The sequence below is a fragment of the Priapulus caudatus genome, unplaced genomic scaffold (assembly GCF_000485595.1).
Source record: "Priapulus caudatus unplaced genomic scaffold, Priapulus_caudatus-5.0.1 Scaffold196, whole genome shotgun sequence".
NCBI lineage: Eukaryota > Metazoa > Priapulida > Priapulimorpha > Priapulimorphida > Priapulidae > Priapulus > Priapulus caudatus.
Genome location: NW_014577257.1, coordinates 128483 through 135564, shown reverse-complemented (window position 1 = coordinate 135564; position 7082 = coordinate 128483). Strand labels below are relative to the sequence as shown.

The following is a 7082-nucleotide window of genomic DNA, read 5'->3' as shown; positions in this document are numbered from 1 at the left end:
GAGAGCGAGATAAGGGGTGAGAGAGAGAGAGAGAGAGAGAGAGAGAGAGAGAGAGAGAGAGAGATGTCACACATCGCCGATGAAAAAGTGACGCGCGGCCGAAATCCGACAATGAAAAGATGGGCCGGAATTTAAAACTTAAACAAAATGGCCGACCTTTGGCAAGGACGAATAATGCAGCCAGTATGGCCGCTAATGAAGACGAGATCTATATGGCGATGAGTGTGGCGTATAGTGAGTGACTGAGCGAGGCGCAGCTAGCACACGTCGCTGCGGGGTGATCGCTGACTACGCGAACTCATTTCCGCGCAATCAGCGTCGTTCGAACGACGAGCCATAAGCGCCGCGCATGCGCAGCTCCTCCCGCTCCGCTCATCACACATATAATGCCCGCCTCTCGGCCACTCGAGTGGGATAGATGCCGTGTGCGATGCTCCCGTGCTGATCACGTCCGCTGGATGCAGGAAGTGTGTCTTGTGTGTGTGTGTATGGGTTACACCGTGTTTGTATATACCGAGCTGATTTTGGTAAGTTGGATCGTATCATTGTATTGCTTTCGATGGTTTTACACTGCTGGGGAAATTTAGTTTAGTTTGGTGCGCATGCATAAGCTTCCGTAGGTAATCATGCACGCTCGTGATGAGGTAGGTATGGGTGAGAGAACGAGATAGACACGGTGTGTTGTGGGATTAGGTGCAGTGTACATCGTATTATTCATTGACACGGCGAATAGCGCAGTCTGCGTGTAGTCACCAGCAGGGCAGTAGTCACAGTAGTCACAGTAGTCACAGTAGTCTCAGTAGTCACAGTAGTCACAGTAGTCACAGTAGTCACAGTAGTCTCAGTAGTCACAGTAATCACAGTAGTCACAGTCATCACAGTAGTCTCAGTAGTCACAGTAGTCACAGTAGTCACAGTAGTCACGGTAGTCACAGTAGTCACGGTAGTCACAGTAGTCACAGTAGTCACAGTAGTCACAGTAGTCACAGTAATCACAGTAGTCACAGTAATCACAGTAGTCACAGTAGTCACAGTAGTTTCTGCATGTGCGCGTGCACGCGCATCTTCGTCTGCTCGTGTGTGCGTGTGTGCGTGCGCGTGTATGGGCGTACGCTTCACTGTGTAGTTATTGCGTGCACCAAGTCAGCGCCTTCAATCCGCGTGAAACATGCGCATCACGATTAAGGTGCGCACCATAAAGCTCGGCGCGTCCCTCTCTAAGCGTTTATTAATGACGTCGCGGCACATTCCCATAGCAACGAGTCAAGCCGCGCTCATTGTGCCTAATGCCAATAAACAGATCAGTGCTCTTTTCTCTCGGGGGCCGGGTTCAATACAGGGCGGCCGCTTGCCATCACACCGCTTCTACTACTATAGCGGCCGTCCCTTTATCCTATCCAGGTAGGGGACCATGAAAAGATCCCGATTAAGCGCTAAACACAACATATCGTGCGCAATGATGGTTTTTTCAAAGACATGTGGGGTTTAAGCCCCGCGCTCGTTTATCCGAGGCCAGATTGAGCGAGGAACACTATATTACCAGTTGCTACTACAGTGTCATCATGTGATGATCAGGCTCGTACATGTGTCCGACCAGCGTAATCCCCGTCGCCGACTCCGCCGCGCTGTGTCCGCGAGCGTTGCTAATTAAACGGCCCGCTCGCCGCATTCTTTCTCCCCGAGCGCTGAGAGCAAATGACGAGCGTTTGATGGCGGCTTTGATCGGCCCGTTTATGGTCGCCGAGCAGTCCGCGAGATGAGGATGCCCTCGAGAGAGTCGCCGGGCCGCCAACAACGGAGGCGGGGACGGCGGCAGTGATGACGGCGGCTGCGGCAAGGGGAGGAGGAGGCGGTGGCGGCAGGAGAGGAGGAGGCGGGGGCGGCGGCAGTGATGACGGCGGCTGCGGCAGGGGGGAGGAGGAGGCGGTGGCGGCAGGAGAGGAAGAGGCGGGGGGCGGCGGCAGTGGCGGCGGTGGTGACGGCGGCTGCGGCAGGGGGGAGGCGGCGGTGCTGTGTTCAGTAAACCTGGTGTGAGGTATACCATGTACCTTCAGTATACCATGTGTATACCATGTGTATACCTTCAGTATACCTTCAGTATACCATGTGTATACCATGTGTATACCATGTGTATACCTTCAGTATACATGGCAGTGCATGGCGGCATGTGATCGTGTCAGCAGGCGCGTATACTTGTCGGCTTCTGCCATGACAACGTCATCGTTGCTTTTATGGCCCGCGTTTACCCTGCTGCTTATAGCTATAGCCTCTCCGTAGTTAGCCGAGAGAGACCTTGTGCCGCAAACTAATATATGAAAAACAGTAGGTTTTTCCGTTGTCCCTCTAATTGCTGACTTGTTTTACTGGGTAATGTTGATACCATATGGTAGTATCAAGTTAAAACAAGTTTCAAACAAGTGAAAAGTGTAAAAGCAAGTTAGCAATAGGATGAACATACAAAACGTTCTTATTACTAACTTGTTTTCCCAGTCAGTTGTTCAGCAGTGACTTTTCTGTTTTTACCCCGTCTCGCTATTCATTTGCAACTTTGATTGTGTCATTCATTCGCACTCCCGTCGTTGCTATTCATTGGCAACCCTGTATTTCCTAGTCAGCTGCTTGTCACCCCGTATATGCGACTTCAAGACTAGGCAAGACTTCCACACATGTGAACTGCGCTCTCCGACAACCGAGGGTGACGTCGCACCGTGTGAACTCAGGTGTCCAGATACGCACACTCGAGGACGGCTGCGTGAGTGCGTGCGTGCGGACGTGGCTCCGGGCGTGCAGGTGTGCGTGCGTGCGTGAATGCGTGCGTGAATGCGTGCGTGTGTGAGTTCGTGCGTGCGTGCGTGCGTGCGTGCAGGCGTGCTATATCTGTCACCCGGCGGAAGCCGTCAGTGTAAATGAGTCATTATGACAGTGAAATCGGTGCGAAAATTGCAGCGAATTGGAGGCGATCAGTCAATTCACACACATACTGTTAAGGGCGTATTTCACGCGTGCGTTCGTGTGTTGGTCCGTGCCGGTGGTATCCGCACCAGTGAAAGGGCCTGACCCTTTTTATTGTGATGTGCGCGCTCCCCTGACAGCTAGATGTAAACCATGACTGAGTGACGAAGCAATGAAATCGTCATTCGATACGTCTACTTAAACTCACGTAGGATGCGCACTCATTCTACGATGAAGCTAATGCACATCCTCGCGCCACATGACGTGGCCTGAGATTAAGTCCGCCTGCCTAGATCCTTCGTAAAATATTTATGAAAGATATTAGACGGGTAAATAGTTCCGTTGAGGCTTATTCGCATGGAGTTGATTCTCGTGTTTGCCGGGCAACTGCAGGTGTGCCTTATAAATTCAGTGGCGTGTTCACGGTACGCCCGCGCGAGTATGCATACTTGCAGCGCCTTCGCCTCTCTATGGAAACCTGTTAATGTCCCTTTTCCTTTTTCTATAGTTCTTTAGAATTCCCGCTAGCCGTCGGCCCGTGCTAATGTAGCCTGCTACGTCATTGGCGGAGCGATTAACTGCTATTTGAAAGTTCCACTGCCCATACTAATCTAGTGGGGCACGGACGAGATTTGGGTAAATGAATGAATCAGAGGTTATCCAGAGGAATGCACATCTGACATTTTGTCGTCGTCGTAACACACACGCACGCACGCACACCACACACACACACACACACACACACACACACACACACACACACACACACACACACACACACAACACAGCACACATTAAAAGGCCGATGTCATCTTGGTCCTGTTTCTTTCCAAGAGCGCAGACTATATATAATATACTCTGCTATCTAGATAACGTCGGCTGGTGTTCACAGCATGCAGCGATATGTTAGCATGTAATCGCATTAGTCCCGTCGCAGCGTTCCTTGCGCGCACTACCCCGCCCCCGCTCCCTCGCCCACCTACCTCCGGTCGGTCCTGGCATGTCAGACAGATTCACGTTATTAGTAGTTAGGGACGTGGGACGCGTTAGTTTCCCCCACATTACAACAAGATGGCGTCGATCGTCGGCTGACTGCGCATGCACGCGGGACTGCTCCTGCGCCGGCAGCGCATTGTTTTATATCGGACCATAAATGGATTATCGACGGCACCGCTATCCCGCGCACCGAGTCGCCGCGGTCCTCTAATCTTTATATGGGGACATCGCGGCGGCTTTCGCTAAGCTGGTCGGTCACTTCAGAGGGATTGGGCGCGACAGTGCAAACAGTAGACCGCGCGGAGAGCACAGAGCTCGCCGCGTGTACGTCACGAGCCCGATTACGGATGTCGGCCGCCGCTTTCATTTGTGCGCGCTCCGCTAACTCTTTCGCTTGTAGCTCGCGCCTGTTTACGACGCGGAATGGACAGCGGCGGAATTCGTCGGCGAGGGTGGGGTTGCTACGAATGTCTGCAAGCCGAAGTGGCGCAGGAATATGCCGATACGGTGTTATGTACATGAAAGCGAATAGCCACTGTTTAAGGATTTATATATATTATATGTGCTCATGTTTTGATAAGTCATGAAACGACGTGACCGCGCAGAAAAAAGAGAAAGTGATAGAAAATGAGAGAAGAAAGAGAGAGGGCTGAGAGAGACCTCGATGAGAAAGAGAGGGAGACGTTAGTTCGATGTGAAGAGAGAGGAAGAGACGAGAGCGCTCGATCGAGAGAAGAGAGAGAGAGAAGAGATGAGAGGAGAGAGGAGATGAGAGTGTCATCGAGGGTGAGGGAGAGATGAGAGAGAGAAAGAGAACGAGAGAGAGAGAGAGAGCGGCAGGAGCGAGGAGTGACCAGACTGAGAGAGAGAGACACACCACACAGACAGAGAAGCAGAGAGATTGAGCAGAGAGAGGAGGAAGAAGAGAGAGAGAGGGGGGAGAGGGAAGAGAGAGGAGAGAGACGCGAAGAGAGACGGAGGAGAGAGGAGAAGCGAGGAGAGGAGGAAGAGAGAGAGAGAGCGCTTAGAGAGGACAGACAGAGAGATGAGAGGGAGGTGGCGGAGCTGAGAATGGACAGAGCTTAGCGAGAGCAGAGAGAGAGAGAGACACACACAGACAAGAGATAGAGAGAGCCAGAGAGAAGACCGAGAGAGAGCGAGAACGAGACGAGAGGGAGAAAGAGAGAGAGAGATGGACAGAGAGAGGAAGAGAGCAGCAGAGAGAGGTGAGAGAGAGAGAGGAGCAGAGAGTGAGAAGAGAGAGAGAGAGAGAAAGCAGAGAAGCGAGAAGTGACAGACATGAATTAAATGCGATCATTTGGAGCTAATAATTAGTAAATCATGATATTTATAACGACAGCGATTCTATCATCCGGAGTTTTATTGCGCCGCACCATGCCAGAGCGAGGATAAACCATAAAATTACATGACGACCACTTCACAGTAATTCCTCTCACTCTCTCTTTCTCCCCCCCCCTTCCTCTTTCTCTCCGCTCCCCCATCTCTCCCTCTCTCTCTATATATATAATATATCAGAAATAATTTAATTCTTACGCACGAGTAAATAATCACAATTTGCATTATTTACTCTCTGCATATATATATATATATATTATATATACTATATATATATATATAAGAGAGAGAGAGAGGAGAGAGAGAGCAGAGAGAGAGAGAAAGAGAACAGAGACGCGAGCAGAGATGTTCTAATTCTTTCGCCTTTTCCACCCCCTCCGTTCTCTCTTTCGCTCGCGTCTCTCTTCTCTCTCTCTCTCTCTCTCTCTCTCTCTCTCTCTCATTTTTCAATTATTGTGCACTACTCCTCCCGTTGTCTCTTTTCTCTCTGGATTGGACCCATCCTGTAACGTTGGACATTCCACATGGTTGTCTGCCTCGGTGATTTTCGACGCTTGTTGCTTACGTTCCTAGCCTTTTACGTCGCCACACGGCGCTCTGATACAAGACGTCGTCCGGTGCCAGCTACTGCGTCTCGGGGGTCTGCGCGACAACCCGCTCAACGACTACCGCTCACCAGATCGATTTGGCACCACGCACACGCCACCGCAGACGCGCGCGCGCGCGCGCCACACACACACACACACACACACAGCACACACACACACACACCACACACACCACACACACAACACACACACACACACCATACACACACACACACACACACACAACACACACACACACACCACACATACACACACACACACACACACACACACAACACACACACACACACACACACATATATATATATATATATATTATATATATATATTATATAGAGAGAGAGAGAGAGAGGATGAGAGATGATAGAGAGAGAGAGAGAAAGAGAGACGAGAGAAGAGAGAGAGAGACGAGAGAGAGGAGACGCAGAGCCACGCAGCGCGAGAGAAGGAGAGAGAGGAGTAGAGAGCAAGAGACGAGAGAAGCAGACGAGAGATTCCTGAGAAACGATAGATTGCGTGGAACTCGTGAACGGACGACGCGGTGAGGCGGTTTGGCGCGTTGGCGTAGACGGTTGCAGCCGATACGGTATGCTCGATCTAACCATTAGCTGAGAGAGGTGGAAAGTACGATCTGTCACGTAAGACCGCGCTGAGTCGAAACAGTGCGGGAACGTCTCCGTCGGCTACATCAACAAACCTCTGAGCGCCTTATTCGCGCGGTGGAGGAAGCTAGTTTTCAAAGTTCTCAACTTATTACTTTTCCGAACTAGAATGCCTTATTACATAACAAGTGAAATAAAATCTATGTAGGGAGAAACGGTGATGCATGGTTGAGGAGGACGGCTGAGGACGAGGAAAATGGATTGTGCGGAGATCAGGAGGAAGGAGGAGTAGGAGGCGGTAGGCAGAGGAGGGAAGCGGAAGAATGAGGTTGAGGAAGGGCAGAAGCTGAAGAAGGAAGGGGTGAGGAGAACGAGGAAAAGCAGGATGAGCGAAGATTGCAGAAGAGGCAAGGGAGGACGAGAATGAGGAGGAGCGATGAAGAAGAAGATGGGAGGCGTTCCACACAACGTTTCTATACTCACTCCAAGTGCTCTCAGGCACTAAACATCATCCGCCTGTCACGAGATGGACGTGAATTAATAGTACCTGTCAGAGTATAAACGAGAA

General features: G+C 51.0%; 1 protein-coding gene across 3 annotated transcripts in view; it reads left to right on the top strand.

Moving 5' to 3' along the window:
- Positions 1-7082, top strand: part of LOC106807107 (extracellular serine/threonine protein kinase four-jointed-like) — a 52738-nt gene that overhangs the window by 29235 nt on the left and 16421 nt on the right. Inside the window, exon 1 of one of the 3 annotated variants that reach the window (XM_014809363.1) lies at positions 415-527. The exons of the other annotated variants lie outside the window; for them this stretch is intronic. The gene's annotated coding sequence lies outside the window, so the exon portion shown is untranslated. Of the gene's footprint in view, positions 1-414; positions 528-7082 lie in introns of those variants that run through there. 3 annotated transcript variants of the gene reach the window in all.